General features: G+C 31.6%; 1 pseudogene across 1 annotated transcript; it reads left to right on the top strand.

Moving 5' to 3' along the window:
* Positions 1-2,172: 2,172 nt before the first annotated feature.
* On the top strand, positions 2,173-9,274 carry LOC306664814 (calcium-activated chloride channel regulator 4-like; annotated as a pseudogene). Its single transcript has 4 exons — positions 2,173-2,236; positions 4,250-4,425; positions 8,305-8,535; positions 8,882-9,274. The product of its transcript is annotated as a calcium-activated chloride channel regulator 4-like (transcript).
* The last annotated feature ends 841 nt before the right edge of the window (positions 9,275-10,115 follow it).

The raw sequence follows: 10,115 nt of genomic DNA on the forward strand, positions 1-10,115 counted from the left end.
ACACACCCTAGAGCTAATTATTTTCTATTGTTATAGCATCTTTAATGCAAAAGCCTTGGGGTGGGGTATTTTCCAAGACAACTCTGAAATAATAGGGCTATATTTCCAACTGCAAAACCCATTCTCTGCTATAAGACCTTCAATACACTCTATTCTTTACTCAGACCATTTATTTATGTATTGCTGTGCTTTCTGACAATTCTCCTATTCCAATCAGCTTTAGAAAGATCACAAGTCTAAGGTTGTAGGTAATATGTAAGCTTGCTCTCAGGCTAAAAATTAGAACCATCTTAAAAAGAAAATAGTATTCTCTTCTGTGATCGTTAATTACTAAAATGTATTTTAACAGCTTGAACGTAAGTGATTAACACTGAACAACCACCCCTGGATGAATGGTTCTGTAATAATTGATAGCACAGTGGGAAAGGACTCCTTCTTTCTCATCACAGGATAATCAGTCTCCTAGTATTTCTTTCTGGGATCCCAATGGAACACTGATTAGAAGTTTCACAGTGGACAGTTATTCCAAAATGGCCTATCTCAGTATTCCAGGAAATGCACATGAAAGCAATCAGCTTTTAGATTTCTTTCAAAAATTTTTCAGAACATAAAAATAAATTGTTTAATGCCATAAATGTAATTTTTAAATGTCTGTGTGCCAGTAACAATATCATGTTCAAAATTATAGTAAAATAGAAGGTTCTTTCGATCTATGTGTTATCCTAAGAATTTTATGGGAGGAGAAAAAAAAAAAAGAAAGAACTTAAGTAGGAGTAAGAAGAAAAAAAGGGTAAAATATGTTATCCCAAAAAAGTTGTGAAGAGTAAATGTAAGAGATCTCTTCAACATGGCATAAACATTGCTAAAATTTCCTTCCTAATTAACCCCAACTAAGAATGCAATGTATGGATTCTGCAACCAAAGAATAAAGGCCTATAAGGAACTGAACAGATACCTCACAGAAGAAGAAATACAATCGATCAAAAAACACATGAAAAAATGTTCATCATCTCTTGCAATTAGAAAAATGCAAATCAAATCTAAGATTTCATCTCACTCCAGTCAGAATGGTAATTATCAAGAATATAAGCAATAATAAGTGTTGGCACGGATGTGGGGGAAAAGGTACATTCATACATTGTTGGTGGGACTGCAAATTGGTGCAACCACTCTAGAAAGCAGTATGAAGATTCCTCAGAAAACTTTGACTGGAACCACAATTTGATCCAGCTATCCCACTACTCAGTTTATACCCAAAGGACTTAAAATCAGCATACTACTATGATGCAGCCACATCAATGTTTATAGCAGCTCAATTCATAATAGCTAAACTCTGGAACCAACCTAGATGCCCTTCAACAGATGAATGGATAAAGAAAATGTGGTACATATAGATAATGGAATATTACTCAGTCTTAAAGAAGAATGAAATTATGGCATTTGTAGGAAAATGGATGAAACTAAAGAATATCATGCTAAGTGAAATAAGTCAATTCCGAAAACCAAAGACCAAATGTTTTCTCTAATAAGCAAATGCTGATCCATAGTGGGGGTGGTGGGTAGGGAAGAATGAAGGAACTTTTGATTATGCAGAGGGGAGTGAAAGGAGGGGGGCAGTGGGGATTGGAAGGACAGTGAAATGAGACAGATATTATTACCCTACATACATGTATGGGAAAAAGTTTTAATTTTAAAAAATAAGTTAAAAAAAAGAATAAAGACCTAAATGTATGCCACCTTTCAAAATATGTATTTCCAACCAGAAATTTCACCAGGTATAGACACTATGCATGACATTAGTCAAGTTTCTATAACTGAATTGCCGTAGTTCTCATCATGGAATATGATGAAATTCCTCAAAACTCTTTTTGGTCTTACTTACAAGATTTTTTTTTTTCAAATTGCATAATGGAAACACAGAAAAATAGTTTAACAACAGAAAATTACTATATTTCCATTGAAAATTTTAGGTGGGCATTTGGACTTACAGCCTTTGAACCAAAGCAAACCCAGAAACACTAACAATGACAGTAACTTCTCGGGCAGCAAATTCTTCTGTGCCTCCAATCACAGTGAACGCTGAAAATGAACAAAACCACAAACAGCTTCCCCAGCCCAATGATCATTTATGTACAAATTCTACAAGGATATATCTCCACTATTGGAGCCAGCATGACTGCTTTCATAGAATCAAACAGTGGAAAAACAAGTTTTGGAACTTTGGACAACAGTGTAGGTAATTCACAGACTTTTATGAATAAGTCTATATTTTCATAACCCAGAATATGTTAGGGGTCTCTGGTAGCATGGGTTAGAAAGACAGGAACCTAAAGAATGGAGGAATAGCAGGACCAGCAGGAAATTCTATAAGATAAAACCTACAAAGTGGTTAGCAAGTGTCTTGCAAATGCTAAGCATTCAATAAATGTTACTTATTGTCATCCTTATTGTTTGTCATCTAGACAGCCAATTGCCTGTCACCAGTTAAGAAGGTCTCTTTCAGAAGGGCAAAGATAGAATCAAAAATTCTTCACAGTTGCTTCTTGCAGTGGGGGGTACAGGGATCATCAAAAGAATCTGGCCAGGGAGGGTGAAGCTCAAGCAGTCAGATGGGATTAACCCAGGCCCTGGGAGGAAAAGGGGGAGAAGCAAGAGTAACTCCCATAGCTGGTATAAAGCACAGAATCTTGAGAGCCATGGCCCAGGGTCAGCCAGAGCTACCACAAAAGAGGAGGGCTCATTACCAGACATCAAAGACCAGGTCTTATTGGTAGGAAATAAGGAACTGTGCTGGCCATTCTTTGTCTCTCGGGTCTGTATGGGTGTGTGGTGCTTAAAGACCTTTTTCCAGAGTGTAGATTGTTCTTAAAACTGAACCTTTTGATAAGAGGTCAGTAAGCAAGGAAAAGAGTTATTTGATACACATCTGAATTATAACAGATTTCTGTTGGTACCTTTTGCAATGTAATTTATTCAGTCCTTCTATAATTCTGTCTTCAGCTAGAGTTGGCCCTTGGAAAACTGAGAAGGTAAACTTGGTTTTTGGTGTACTACTGTGCCTTCATTGGATATAACAGTGTTCTCCACAACTGTTCCCTGTTTCTTCTTCCCTTCTTCTCAATCCCTACAGTGCTACATTAAAATTTACCTGCATTTTGTTGTCATTTATCAAGGTTTTACCAGGTGATTACTTAGCTAATTTTGAATAGCTTTACCTTAAAAGGTATTTGTAGTTAACATATATTCTCGAACTTTAATGTGTATAGGAACATAGGAATCCCCAAGAAGGCTTTTAATAGTACAGATTGCTTAGGCCTCCTCCCTACTCCTAGGGTGGAATATAGAAAAATGCATTTCTGAAAACAATGCAGAGAGAAGCAGATGATTGTGGTCTAAGGATCTCACTTTTAGGATCTCTGAGTTTGAATGTAAAACCCCCTGGGGAATGTATTTGGAATTTAACAAAGAACTCCAATGCTGGTAATAATCAAGAAAAATACTTATAATACAGTATTCTTGAGGTCCTCCAGATATTCATTCTAAAAGTAATGGGATTTTCCCACTGACACACCAGAGAGCTAATGGATCAGGAAAGCAAGAGCTGGGGATTAAAAAAAGAAAAAAAACAGTGGAGACTAAGTCTAAATATATACTTTGTAGTTGATGAAGATAAGAATTAAATTCTAAGCAAAGGCATATCTTTAGTAAGGCTTTTTGATTTGAACAGAGATGGCATAATTAATGTTTATATCAAGTAATATATAATGCATGTATACTAATGTATATATAATTATATTAATGTATAATGTATATAAAAAGTAATGACTGAAATTAGGCCATTTGGCTGGGAAAACAGTGAGAAGGATAATATAAAAATCTCCATATAATGTGATAAGAGCCAAAGGTATTTATTTTATATATATATATATATATATATATATATATATATATATACACATACACATATGTATGAGGTACCCATTATATATATGTGAGGTTTTATTATACATATATGAAATAACATGAATATAATCATGATATAAGTAACAGGAAATATATTCACAAATATATTTATATAATTCATCATTCTTCAAAGATATTAACACAAGATAGTATGTTCTGCCAAAGTATAATGAAAATATTCTCTGTTTTTGAGATGGTAGCCCCATATGCCTGCCTGGCTTAGAAAATAACATAAATTTCTTTTTTTTTTTTTCAGTAATAACTTTTTCCTTCTTTCTATAATAAGGTGCTGATTCTTACAAGGATGATGGAGTCTACTCCAGGTACTTTACGGCTTATGAAGAAAATGGAATATATAATTTAAAACCACAGACTTATGGAGCAAACAAATACTGCCATGAGAAGTTTAAAATGCCCATTGAATACAGCTGCACATATATCAGGCTGGGTAGTAGATGATGAGTAATTCATTACCTCAGAAATTCAGTGCTGGTTTGAATATTTATGGGATAATATGATTAAAGCTTCAAAGATTTTATAACTCAAAGTATAGTTATCCCTAAGTACCTATGGAGGATTTGTTCTGTGACCCACCATGGATACCAAACTTCATAGATGTTCAGGTCTCTTGTTAAATGGTATAGTATTTGCATAACCCATACACATATTCCTGAACACTTTAAATCATCTCTAGATTACTTATAAGACTTACTATCATTTAAATACTATGTAAATAGTTGATATTCTATATTATTTAGGGAATAATAAGAAAAAGTCTGTACCTATTTGGGTCAAAATGAAGAATTCAGGCAATATTCCCAAACCAGTTGAAGAAATAAAAATCTGTGATAGAGGAAAATACATGAGAAATCATCAAAGCAATTTTTTTGTATTTTTAGTTTCCATCACATTTTTAAATTTTCAACATGATTTAAGAGACTAATGAATAGAAACAATTATTTGTAAATGTTTTTGGACACACAAGGCATAAAGATACAATTTGTAACACAAGTACTTAAGAGGGGATGTGTACAAGCTATATAAAAGCAGGGGATTTATATCTCTTTGCAGTTAAGCTGGCATAAATTCAAATTACAATGTTATTAATTTAGATATTAAATGTAATCTATGTGACAACAAAAGGCTATAATATAAACATGAAAGAAAATAAGAAGGAAATAAAAATTTTAGTATGAAAAAATCAACTAAACACAAAAGAAGACAGTAATACAGGAAATGAAAGACCAAGAAAGCTACAAGGCATATAGAACACAAATATAAATATAGCAAAATCAGGTCCTACTTATTAGTGATTACCTTAAATAGACTAAAGTCTGTCATCAAAAGACAGATAAGAACTGTGATGTAGCTCAGTTGTAGAGTGCTTGCCTAGCATATGCAAGATCTGGGTTTCAATCCTTAGCAACTCTCACACACACACACACACACACACACACACAAGACAGATCATAGCAGAATGGATTTTTTAAAATTCAACTATATAATGGCTATAAGAGATTTACTTTTGATTCCAAAGCTTGAAGGTGAAAAAGTATAAAAAGATTCTCCCTGAAAATAATAATCAAAAGGGAACTAGATTGCTATATTAATATCAAACAAAATAGATTTTTAAATTTAAAGTTTATGAGATTAAAAAAAGACATTATATACTAATAAAAGGTTCATTTAACACAGCAAATGATATAACCATTATATACATATATCCACCAAGTAATACACCTTCAAACTATGACTATAAACTTGATAGAATTTAACACAAAAATAGAAGGTTTCTCAATGATAGTTTGAGACTTTAATACCCTACTGTAGATATGAGAGAACAGGCAGAGAAAAGATAAATAAGGAAAAAGAGGAATTTAACAACACAATAAATCAACTAAATCTGATATACTTATATAGAACAATCAACTGAACAAGAAAAAAAACAATTCTTAAGTGCACATACATTCAGAACTAAGAGAGAAACTTACAGTTTTAAATGCTTACATTAAGAAAAAGAATAGAATAAATATCTTGAGTCAACAGCCTAACATTTCAGCTTCAGGAATTAGAAAAGGAAAAACAAATTTAACTCAAATCTGGCAAAGACATAAAATAATAAAGATCAGAGTAGACAAAAATAAAATAGAAAAATAGAGAAAGTCAGTGAAACCAAAGTTGAGTTGTTTGAAAATATTAACAAATATGACAAAATTTTATCTTGATTAACTAAAAAAAGAGAGAGAATTCAAATTGATAAAATGAAATACTAGAAATGAAAGGGAGAATATTACTACTGATTCTAGAGGAACAAAAGAATTATTACCTCATGTACATATATGACTGCATGACCAATGTGATCCTACAATATGTATAATCAGAAAAATGAGAAATGTATAAATGCATTGTCATGTACATGTTAGAACAAATTAAAAAATTAAAAATTAAAAAATTAAAAAGAATTATAAGAAAGTATTATGAAAAATTGTACATAATCATATTGAATAATTTAGATGAAATGGAAAAATTCCTAGAATCACAAAATCTACCAAAACAACAATAAAGAGAAATGCAAAATCAGAATAGACCTCTAACTAGTAAGAAGAATGAATCAGAATGAATCCCAACAAAGAAAAGCCCCGAACCTGACAGTTTCACAGGTTAATTCTACCAAACATTTAAAGAACTAACAATCTTCAGCATTTCCCAAAAAAAAATTTAAAAGGAGGGAATACTACCAAATTCATCCTATAAACAGGCACTGATACCAAAGCCAAAAAAACTACAAGAAAAACTTTGCATACCTTATCCCTATCTTAGTCAATTTGAGCTACTATAATAAAATAATCTAAACTGGGTGGTTACACAAAACAGAATTTTTTTTCTCATAGTTATAAGTCTGGGAAGTCCAAGATTACATTACCAGCAATTCAAAGTCTGATGAAGGCCCACTTCCTGGTTTATATCTATCTTCTTGCTATAACCCCACAAGAAAGAAAGGGTAAGTGCTCTCTCAATCTCTTTTATAAGGGTGCTAATTCTATTTATGAAGACTCCAACCCCATTACCTAATCACTTCCCAAAGGCTCCAACTCCTAACACTACCAACGAAGGGACTAGGATGTCAACATATGAATTCTGGAGACGAACAATCATCATTGCAACTCCTTATGAATACTAACAAAAAAGTCCCCAACTAAATACCAGAAAACAAAATTTAGTAGTATATTTAAAATATTATATGCCATGACCATGTGAGATTTATTTTTTGAGGGCAAGGATAGTCCAATAAAAATCAAATAGTATACCACATTATCAGAATGAAAAAAAATGATGTTCTCAATTGATGCAGAAAAAGCATTTAACAAAATTCAAGTCTTTCATGATAAAAATTCAACTAGAAAAAAAGTATCTCAACATAAAAAGTCCATATATGAAAAACCTACAATTAACATTATACTCAATGTTAAAAGGCTGAAAGGTTTTCCCATAAGAGCAGAAAAAATTACAGGGATGCCCACTCTCACCAATTCTATTGAACAGTTCAAAGTTGTAAACAAAGCAATTAGGCAAGAAAAAGAAATTAATAGTGCTGAATGTTCTCACACAATTATAAAAAATGATAAATCTTTAAGGTGATAGATATATAATTACTCTGACTTGACCATTACACAATGTATATATGTATTAAAACATCATATTATATTCAATAAATATGTACAATTATTATGTATCAATAAAAATATTATGTCAATAAAAAGGTAGTTATTGAATTATTTAACATTATTTCCATTCTGTGTACCCTTAATTTCAAAACAATTCATTATTTGATTGTATCCTGTAATATCCTGGTCAGGATGCTAAAGAAAGAATTCTCTTACCAAAGAGTATGAATGTACAAAAACAAAGTCAATGAATCTCAAAACTTTTGAAGAACTGTATCACCTATGCATAGGCAGTGTTTGAATTACCAACAGCTATATAATTTGTGTGACATAGAATGGTAAAGGAGTAATCTGTAGTACTCAACAAAGGAATAGCAAAGTTCTGGTCAATAAGATCTTATATAGTCAAAAGCATCAGGTGTTGGAATACTCTAGAAGTCATCAAAAACAGTACTGAGTAAATGATTTTTATAACCTTTATAATATATTTCTGGGTTACAGTTTAACCACACATTTTTTCTTTCTTGACCTTTGACTTTATCACCAAAATTAGTAAAATGTAGCATGTATAAGAAGAAAAAAAAAGAGCAAATGACCAATGAAGAATTCCATTTTTGAGTTTTAAAAGTAATAGCACTGTACTATTCATTAAAAACCAGGAAATTTTTAACACAAGGGAACTTGAAGAGACTCTACCAAGTCCTGAAAGTGATAAGGATACTCAAACATTTTTGGAGTTTCAGCACAACAGCATCTGGAGTTGCATTTGTGGTATTCCAAGTTTCACATCTTCCCTTGCCTGACCAGTTCCTGCCAAGTCAAATCACAGATGTTGAGGCCACACCTGAGGGAAATCAGATCAATCTAACATGGACAGCACCAGGAGATGATTTTGATATTGGAAAGGGTGAGGATGAGAGTTTTATGATTATAAGTGAAAGATGCTCATTGTAAAATCGAAGGTATAAAGGTGGAGGAGGGGAAGTTTTTAAATGACAGCTTAACAAAGCATTAGTTTTATAATTTATTCTTTGAATTAATCAAATGACACATTAACCTGGTCCAAACTTTTCTTTACAAAAAAAGGTTAGCATTTGGCAAAATTGTAAAGGCAGGATTTAAGTTATCAAAAGGTAAATGATGATTTGGATATGAGTATCACTTTGCATGACTATTCATTTTTAGAAAAATAAAGTAAAAGGATTTTAAAATGGTATACTCTAGATCCTACAACATGATAACTTTTTTCTTAGTTCAACAGTATATCATAAGAATAAGTGGAAATATTGTTGATCTAAGAGACAATATTGATGATGCACTTCAAGTTAACACTACCAACCTGTTACCAAAAGAGCCCAACTCCAAGGAAACCTTTGCTTTTAACCAGGAAACATCTCAGAAGAAAACACAACCCACATATTCATTGCCATTCAAAGTGTAGACAAAATCAAGTTGATATCAAAAGTATCCAACATTGCACAAGTAGCTTTGTTTATCCCTCAAGCAGATTCTAGTCCTAATGAAAGCCAACAAAACCCTGGAGTTAACATTTCTACCTTGATGTTGTCAGTGGTTGGATTGTGGTAGTTTTTAGTATTTTTTTAAGTGCCACCATTTATATTTTAAAGAAAAAAGAATGCAAGTAGACCAAGTACTTGGTTTATATGATCAACAAAATTGAAGGATATCAGTAAATTTTTAAATTCTCTTTTGGGTAATTAACTCATAAAAATAATTTTAAGAGGTCTAGAAAAGATATTTTGATTAAATATAAATACCCAAAGACATTCAAAATACAAACTAAATCAATATTAATAATTAATAATTATATTTACTCATTATTTTATCATATATAGCAATGAATAAAGAGCCTTTATTATTGCTGTCTAGTTGTGTTATTTTATACAAAAAGTTTTCTGGGATTTATTTCAAATTTCATTGAAGCTAAAATTATCAAAACAAATAGAAAAAAAGAACAGTATATTTGGGCAAAAAACAGATTTTGTCTCAGTTTATTAAATATTAATAACATTATCACATCTAATATTGTGCTATAATAATCAAGTTCATGTTTATTGTGGTTTATAGAAATTGAGAGTAAAAACACACAAATCACTCACCATCTGTGATGTCATGTTTTCCTTATTTCATCTGAATATAAACATATAATCTATGCCTTTGTCCTTAAAAAGTCATATATCCCTGGATACTTTCCCTTTCATAGTGGGAAAGAATTAGTGAAGTTACCTTATACTGCCCTTGTTTTCAGGTTAAAAAAATGAAAAATACTTTTAAAACACAACATATCTTTTATCCTTTGAGTCAAAGACTAAAGAAAGAAAAAGAATTCAAAACACAACATCTTCTAAATTTTCAAAGAAAGTGCTTAAGATAGAAGAGTCCAGGTTTCTTTCATTTCAAGGATAGACAAAGTTAATGACAAACTATACTATACATTACATTTCAAAACAATGATTATGTTTGCTG

This window comes from Sciurus vulgaris (assembly GCF_902686455.1).
Source record: "Sciurus vulgaris genome assembly, chromosome: 1".
Lineage (NCBI taxonomy): Eukaryota > Metazoa > Chordata > Mammalia > Rodentia > Sciuridae > Sciurus > Sciurus vulgaris.